Source organism: Gobio gobio, assembly GCF_949357685.1.
Source record: "Gobio gobio genome assembly, chromosome: 12".
NCBI classification, from domain to species: domain Eukaryota; kingdom Metazoa; phylum Chordata; class Actinopteri; order Cypriniformes; family Gobionidae; genus Gobio; species Gobio gobio.
The window spans coordinates 3,752,684-3,761,829 of NC_137105.1; positions in this window are offsets into that span (position 1 = coordinate 3,752,684).

Here is a 9,146-nt window from a genome sequence, read left to right on the forward strand (position 1 = left end):
GAAAATATGAATAATAGTTTTGATTTCTGATGAATAAACTGCCTCGTCATTACACCTTAACCTTCTCATTTGTCTGTAAAGTGTTCAAATGTTTGATGATTGTTGTGTTTAAAACTCTCCTCAGTGAAGTGTTAAAGTCGTGAGTGCTCACGGCCCTGAAAACTGATCTGGGTTCACAGGAGCTGTCGCCACATCCCCAGAAACACGCATTATCGAGCGATTTCCTAACATGCTCGCAGTTTCCAGGCAACTTGGCTTTGCTTTTCCACAAACCCAGAACCTGGTTTGCCAGCCAGTTGGGAGAGGGTGAGGAAAAGAGGAAAAGAGAGAAGAAGAAAAAAAGTCTAAGAGGCATCTAAAGTTAAATTTAAAGATGTGTTTCTTTTGGACGCCCGTCTGCACAGCCATAAACCAAGGGAGACATTTTCATACTCCACATTTTTCATGGTTTCGCTGTGAGTTTCCTCCCTTCCTCTCGCTCCACCTTGGCTCTGGTGGTGTATGGCCGCACGGGCATCATCGCCCCCACCCACCTCCACCCACCCCCTCTGGACGGGGCCCGGTTGTCCTTGGCCGGCTCTTGGACTCGGGGCCGATCCTCAGAGACTTCACCACTTGGGCTCGCACTACTGAAGAATGCTTTCAACACCGGCGTGATTTTAAAGCAATGCCTTGCGCGCACACTTAAGTCCAATCACAGACTGTTATTGGTGCTAATGTAAAGACTCCCAAGGCCGAAGCAATAAATGGGCATATTGAGGCGGTGTGCGCCAACTCTGGGGCACGTTTCGCCTGTAGTTTGTTATTAATTAGAGATGAGATTTATCACGTCTCTGTGGCGAGCGCATTTCAAGACGTTTACACCGGTTATTATAACCAGCGATGAGTTCAACAGCCTATAAAAAAACAAAGCAAATTACTGTCATCAAAGCTGGAACAAAGAGGAAATTGAGCTGGGTTTCTGTAAGCGTGACGGCCGTGGCTTTTGAATTTATGGTGGGTTTGGAGTTAATGCTTCAGCCCTGCAGTCACGAGTGCGACGGCTCATTATTAAATTAATCAAACGCGAGCATCAAACCACAGCGCGACTTCCATCCCATAATCGCACATGAACCCGGAAACAAGTCAACGATGAACCGCTCAGTCAAAACTCACCATCTCACGATGTTCAGGTCATAGTTTAGCCCTAAATCAAAAGACAAAAAAGATTCATATTAAATATTTATTACCATTATTAATAATTCATGTTCTGCGTGTAAAACAACAAGGGGGTATTATTGGAATAATTTCTAAACATATTTGCTTCAAATAAAATTTAAATGTAAAAAATATATTTTTTATGTTACACTCTTAAAAATGCTGAGTTAAAAATAACCCAGCGATTGGGTTGTTTTATCCCAGCGGTTGGTTGTTTTATCCCTGCGGTTGGGTTGTTTTATCCCTGCGGTTGGGTTGTTTTTATCCCAGTGGTTGGGTTGTTTTAGCCCAGCGGTTGGGTTGTTTTATCCCTGCGGTTGGGTTGTTTTATCCCAGTGTTGGGTTGTTTTAGCCCAGCGGTTGGGTTGTTTTATCCCAGCGAATGGGTTGTTTTCTCCCTGCGGTTGGGTTGTTTTATCCCTGCGGTTGGGTTGTTTTATCCCAGTGGTTGGGTTGTTTTAGCCCAGCGGTTGGGTTGTTTTATCCCTGCGGTTGGGTTGTTTTATCCCAGTGGTTGGGTTGTTTTAGCCCAGGCGGTTGGGTTGTTTTAACCCAGCGAATGGGTTGTTTTTTCCCAGCGGTTGGGTTGTTTTATCCCTGCGGTTGGTTGTTTTAACACAGCGAATGGGTTGTTTTAGCCCAGCGGTTGGGTTGTTTTAACCCAGTGAATGGGTTGTTTTATCCCTGCGGTTGGGTTGTTTTATCCCAGCGGTTGGGTTGTTTTATCCCTGCGGTTGGGTTGTTTTAACACAGCGAATGGGTTGTTTTAACCCAGCGAATGGGTTGTTTTATCCCTGCGGTTGGGTTGTTTTATCCCAGCGGTTGGGTTGTTTTATCCCAGCGGTTGGGTTGTTTTATCCCAGTGGTTGGGTTGTTTTTCCCAGTGGTTGGGTTGTTTTTAGCCCAGCGGTTGGGTTGTTTTAACCCAGCGAATGGGTTGTTTTCTCCCTGCGGTTGGGTTGTTTTCTCCCTGCGGTTGGGTTGTTTTATCCCAGTGGTTGGGTTGTTTTAGCCCAGCGGTTGGGTTGTTTTAATCCCTGCGGTTGGGTTGTTTTATCCCAGTGGTTGGGTTGTTTTAGCCCAGCGGTTGGGTTGTTTTAACCCAGCGAATGGGTTGTTTTTTCCCAGCGGTTGGGTTGTTTTATCCCTGCGGTTGGGTTGTTTTAACACAGCGAATGGGTTGTTTTAGCCCAGCGGTTGGGTTGTTTTAACCCAGTGAATGGGTTGTTTTATCCCTGCGGTTGGGTTGTTTTATCCCAGCGGTTGGGTTGTTTTATCCCTGCGGTTGGGTTGTTTTAACACAGCGAATGGGTTGTTTTAACCCAGCGAATGGGTTGTTTTATCCCTGCGGTTGGGTTGTTTTATCCCAGCGGTTGGGTTGTTTTATCCCAGCGGTTGGGTTGTTTTATCCCAGCGGTTGGGTTGTTTTATCCCAGCGGTTGGGTTGTTTTATCCCAGTGGTTGGGTTGTTTTAGCCCAGCGGTTGGGTTGTTTTATCCCAGCGGTTGGGTTGTTTTATCCCAGCGGTTGGGTTGTTTTATCCCTGCGGTTGGGTTGTTTTATCCCTGCGGTTGGGTTGTTTTATCCCAGTGGTTGGGTTGTTTTAACACAGCGAATGGGTTGTTTTATCCCTGCGGTTGGGTTGTTTTATCCCTGCGGTTGGGTTGTTTTAACCCAGCGAATGGGTTGTTTTAACCCAGCGAATGGGTTGTTTTATCCCAGCGGTTGGGTTGTTTTAACACAGCGAATGGGTTGTTTTATCCCTGCGGTTGGGTTGTTTTATCCCTGCGGTTGGGTTGTTTTATCCCAGTGGTTGGGTTGTTTTAACCCAGCAATTGGGTTGTTATTTGCTTTGCTTGAGAAAACATGAAAATATACAGTTATGACATTTTTTGTCATTTGATTTAGTCGAGAGAGTTTCGCATCAAATACAGATGAGGTTTTATTTTTGTCCTTTTTGTTTTAACCTCTTCCCTAAACGATGCCTATCTGTGTTTTCACATCCTCAAACTTAATTTATCAGCACACGGAAAGTAACAAGGATGATGATGATGATCTGCTCAAATACAAGAACAACAAAACTATAAAGCTTTAATCAGGTTTCATGCATGGCTTGCTGATTTAAGCATCAGTTATACTATTACTTACAATAAAGATAGTGATGAGATTATGTGGAAAAACCAAACCATATTTAAAAAAAACAACTTTTGACTGGAACCAGTAAGCAACCCCCAAGCAACTACCCAGAATACCCTAGCAACACCACTGCAGCCACCTAGAAACCACTCAGTACACCCTAGCAACACCTTAGCAAACCAACTAAAGCACCCCTGCAGCCACCTTGCAGCCGACCAGAAAACAGCGAGCTAGCAAACAACCAGAACACCCTAGCAACACCTTAGGAAGCAACCAGAACACCCTAGCAACACCTTAGGAAGCAACCAGAACACCCTAGCAACACCTTAGGAAGCAACCAGAACACCCTAGCAACACCTTAGGAAGCAACCAGAACATGCTAGAAACACCTTAGGAAGCAACCAGAACACCCTAGCAACACCTTAGGAAGCAACCAGAACACCCTAGCAACACCTTAGGAAGCAACCAGAACACCCTAGCAACACCTTAGGAAGCAACCAGAACATGCTAGAAACACCTTAGGAAGCAACCAGAACACCCTAGCAACACCTTAGGAAGCAACCAGAACATGCTAGAAACACCTTAGGAAGCAACCAGAACACCCTAGCAACACCTTAGGAAGCAACCAGAACACCCTAGCAACACCTTAGGAAGCAACCAGAACACCCTAGCAACACCTTAGGAAGCAACCAGAACATACTAGAAACACCTTAGGAAGCAACCAGAACACCCTAGCAACACCTTAGGAAGCAACCAGAACACCCTAGCAACACCTTAGGAAGCAACCAGAACACCCTAGCAACACCTTAGGAAGCAACCAGAACATGCTAGAAACACCTTAGGAAGCAACCAGAACACCCTAGCAACACCTTAGGAAGCAACCAGAACACCCTAGCAACACCTTAGGAAGCAACCAGAACACCCTAGCAACACCTTAGGAAGCAACCAGAACATGCTAGAAACACCTTTGTAACCAACTAGAACAACACCCTAGCAAAACCTTAGCAACCAACCAAAACACCCTTGCAGCCACCTAGCAACCAACCAGAAAACGCTAGCAACACCGTAGGGCTGTTCGATTATGGAAAAAATCATAATCACGATTATTTTGGTCAATATTGAAATCACGATTATGTAACACGAATATTTCACATGACTTTGGGAATGTGTTGTATTTATTAAAAATACACCTTTCAACAATTCAATTGAAATTGTAACATTTGTTGTACTTTTTGAACTATTAAAATAAATAATATAACATATTTTAAAATCAAAGTATAAAAGTATTCACGTAAAAATGATAACCACAAATAAATAAGATCAACAATATGGTTCGGCTAGATATGCTTTTCAGGTACGTCTAACATTAGTTTTCAGATACAGAAATGTATCAAATGTAAAATAACATTGCATATTTGAGTGCATAAATTAAAGATTAATCCTATTAAACTTACAAAAGCTAATCAATCAAGAGCAGTGAGTGATGTCCTTGTCTTTTGTTGTTTGACATTAAACAGACAGCAGTAAAGGCTACTGTCCCTTTAAGACCTAATGCTACTGCCCCTTTAAGACCTAATGCTACTGCCCCTTTAAGACCTAATGCTACTGCCCCTTTAAGACCTAATGCTACTGCCCCTTTAAGACCTAAAGCTCGGATATGCGTCGTCTTTCTCGACTGTATTAAGTTCACTTAAGGCATATACAGACTATGTCTGCTAGAATACTCATACAAGATACTTTTTTGTGTGAGTTTGTCTGTTCAAGAGCAAGACTTGAAAGAGAACTCAATATTTGCGCGCTGTGAGACGTGTGCGCGCTTTCGGATGAGCGCACAGAGACACATTTTCTCACAGCGCGCGCGGCTTCTCATTCGCGTCTTCTGGCGCTAAACCCCGGTGATGACGGAGAACATGACTGGTCATATTCGAACATACGGCAGCACTCGCATGCATTGAACAAAGTTTACGAAGAGAGAATTATTTGAAAATTATGAGGGAAAAAAAGGACGTTTACACGGCACCCCTGCTCTCGTCAGTGTTTGTCATAGGTCACTCTGTGTTTAATTTTCAAGTGGTTAAACAAATTCGTGGTGTTCCCTTGCGTTGCAGCCACTACCATGTAGCAAATCTTGCACGTAGCATGTTTCTGCTCGTCGTCTGGTTCCTCGAAGCCAAACTGTTCCCAGACAACGGAGTTGGTTTTGTCTTTTTTGCTCACCAAACGCTGCTGTAACTGCCCTCCTTCTGCCATCTTTACTCGCACCGAGTTTTTAAATTCCAGCGGATGATATGCACACGAGACTCACAAACTGAGAGAGCATATATATCCATAATAAAGGCTCAGTAATGCCTTTATTATGGATATCTATGTGAGAGAGATTTGTGGCTTCGGGAGGGGCGGATGTGCGCATTTCATTCAGAACGCAAGACAAAATAAGAGTGTTCTTGCAAAACTGAACATGGCAAAATATTCGTTTTTTCTCGATTGTACTATTTTGGTGATCGTTGGGAGGCAAAATCGAAATCGAAATTCGATTAACTGCACAGCCCTATTAGCAACCAACCAGAACACCTCAGCAGCTACCTAAAAAACACTCAGTACACCCTAGCAACATCTTAGCAAACCAACCAAAGCACCCCTGCAGCCACCTAGCAACCAACCAGAACACCCCTACAGCCACCTTAGGAAGGAACCAGAACACGCTAGCAACACCTTAGCAACCATCCAGAACATTCTGGCAGCCACCTAGCAACCAACCAGAACACCCTAGCAACACCTTAGTAACCAACTAGAACAACACCCTAGCAACACCGTAGCAACCAACCAGAACACCCCTGGAGCCACCCAGCAACCAAGCAGAACACACTAGCAACACCATAGCAACCAACCAGAACACCTCGACAACCACCTAGCAACCAACCAGAACACCCCTGCAGCCACCTTAGGAAGGAACCAGAACACGCTAGCAACACCTTAGCAACCAACCAGAACATTCTGGCAGCCACCTAGCAACCAACCAGAACACCCTAGCAACACCTTAGTAACCAACTAGAACAACACCCTAGCAACACCGTAGCAACCAACCAGAACACCCCTGGAGCCACCCAGCAACCAAGCAGAACACACTAGCAACACCATAGCAACCAACCAGAACACCTCGACAACCACCTAGAAACTACTCAGAACACCCTAGCAACACCCTGTCAGCCATCTAGCACCACCCAGAAAACAATAGAATCCAACCAGAACAGCATCATAGAATCCAACCAGAACACCCCAGAAGCCCCCTAGCAACCACCCAGAACGCCCTAGCAACACCCTGTCAGCCATCTAGCACCCCCCAGAAAGCAATAGAAACCAACCAGAACAGCATCATAGAATCCAACCAGAACAGAATCACAGAATCCAACCAGAACACCCCAGAAGCCCCCTAGCAACCACCCAAAACACCCTAGCAACACCTTAGCAACCATCCAGAATGACTTTAATACACTGGGCGTTGGTGTAGAAATAATTTTCACTCAGAAAATGCTAGTAAACTTCACAACTATCTACAAAGAAAAAGTAAGTAACACTAAATTAAACACAACATTTTAAAATGGAAAGAGTGAAGTAGTATATTCTTGTAAAACATATTCCAGCAATGTTTGTTTATGGGCTATGATGACATCATGTGTTTTATCAAATAAACTGTTGTGTCTCCAGAAACATCTACAGCGGTGACGCTTATTAAAAAGCTCTTAATTTACAACTAAAAACAAACCCATCAGTGTCTATTCGGCCCTTCAGCTGAACGCAGCTCAACAGAAAACACGCAATCTGAGATATGATTTGTTTATAAAAGACAGCGATTAGAATCAGCGTAATGGAGTCGCAGTGTTGAAGGACCACCCTGAGCTGCGCTCCCGTCTTTAATAGGGCCATTATTCATCAATGTAATGATAATGAGCTCATTATCTGAGCTGACGGACTGTGAGGAGGAGAGATGTGTGTGTGTGTGTGTGTGTGTGTGTTTGATCGCTCAGCTTGTTAAAGACAGAGAAAAGACAAACACGACACTAACCCAGTTTGTCTTGTTTGTGTTCCAAAGCAAACAGTGAAGATTAGAGGAGAGAAATGAGATAAAGGCGGCAAAAGGGAGTCACAGAAAGCAAGAGAAATGGTTTCTGAGGAACTCACTTTAGCAGCTGTTACTTTACTGTGAATCAAGAATGAAATATTCCACATTAAAGAACCACAGACACGATCATGTTATAATGCACAGCGTCAGTATCAGCCACAACAGAGAGTCCAGGGTCAAAGGTCACGCACACACTGATTGTAGTGAATCGGGGACATTCATTTACAAGAAGTTCAGTCTCTAAATGTCCTTCCCAGCAAAGCTCAGTTTCAGGAGCTGATGTGTCACGTACAAGGCCTAACATTAAAGGGACAGTTCACTAAAACATTTTTTTTCTTTTGTTCATCTTTGGAACACTAATTAAGATTTTTTTGATGAAATATGAGAGATTTCTGTCCCTCCATTGACAGCTACGCAACTACCACTTCATAAACAGTTCCTAAAGAGATCGTAAAACTAATCCATATGAATTGAATAGTCCAAATTGCTTGACGTGCAAGAATAAACCTCGTGATGTGATGCGTAACACGAGAATGAACCTCATTGGTTCTCGCTGAAGCTCAAACGTGATGCGTAACACGAGAATGAACCTCATTGGTTCTCGCTGAAGCTCAAACGTGATGCGTAACACGAGAATGAACCTCATTGGCTCTCGCTGAAGCTCAAATGTGACGCGTAATACGATAATGAACCTCATTGGTTCTCGCTGAAGCCCAAACATGATGCGTAACACGAGAATGAACCTCATTGGCTCTCGCTGAAGCTCAAACGTGATGCGCAACACGAGAATGAACCTCATTGGCTCTCGCCGAAGCTCAAACGTGATGCGCAACACGAGAATGAACTTCATTGGCTCTCGCTGAAGCTCAAACGTGATGCGTAACACGAGAATGAACCTCATTGGTTCTCGCAGAAGCTCAAACATGATGCGTAACACGAGAATGAACCTCATTGGTTCTCGCTGAAGCTCGAACGTGATGCGTAACACGAGAATGAACCTCATTGGTTCTCGCTGAAGCTCAAACGTGATGCGTAACACGAGAATGAACCTCATTGGTTCTCGCTGAAGCTCAAACGTGATGCGTAACATGAGAATGAACCTCATTGGTTCTCGCTGAAGCTCAAACGTGATGCGTAACATGAGAATGAACCTCATTGGTTCTCGCTGAAGCTCGAACGTGATGCGTAACACGAGAATGAACCTCATTGGTTCTCGCTGAAGCTCAAACGTGATGCGTAACACGAGAATGAACCTCATTGGTTCTCGCTGAAGCTCAAACGTGATGCGTAACATGAGAATGAACCTCATTGGTTCTCGCTGAAGCTCAAACGTGATGCGTAACATGAGAATGAACCTCATTGGTTCTCGCAGAATCTAACCTATCTATGAAATAAAATAAGCAATGTGCATTTCAGGAATGATTACAGGGCAATCAGTGCAAGATTATAATCGTTAACTAAATGTAAGTAAAGAAGTAAAGAAAAATTAACTGAAATAAAGTTAAATATAAAAAACTTAAACTTATTTTATTTCAGCTAAAAGCGATTTAATTGCTAAGTACTAAAATAACTCAAACCAATAAATAAAAGCGTACAGAAGATGACGTCAAAATGAAAAGAAACGACTCAAATCGCAGAAAATTACTATACATTTGAAATATTAAAACATATACATTTGCCATGATAGCAGCCT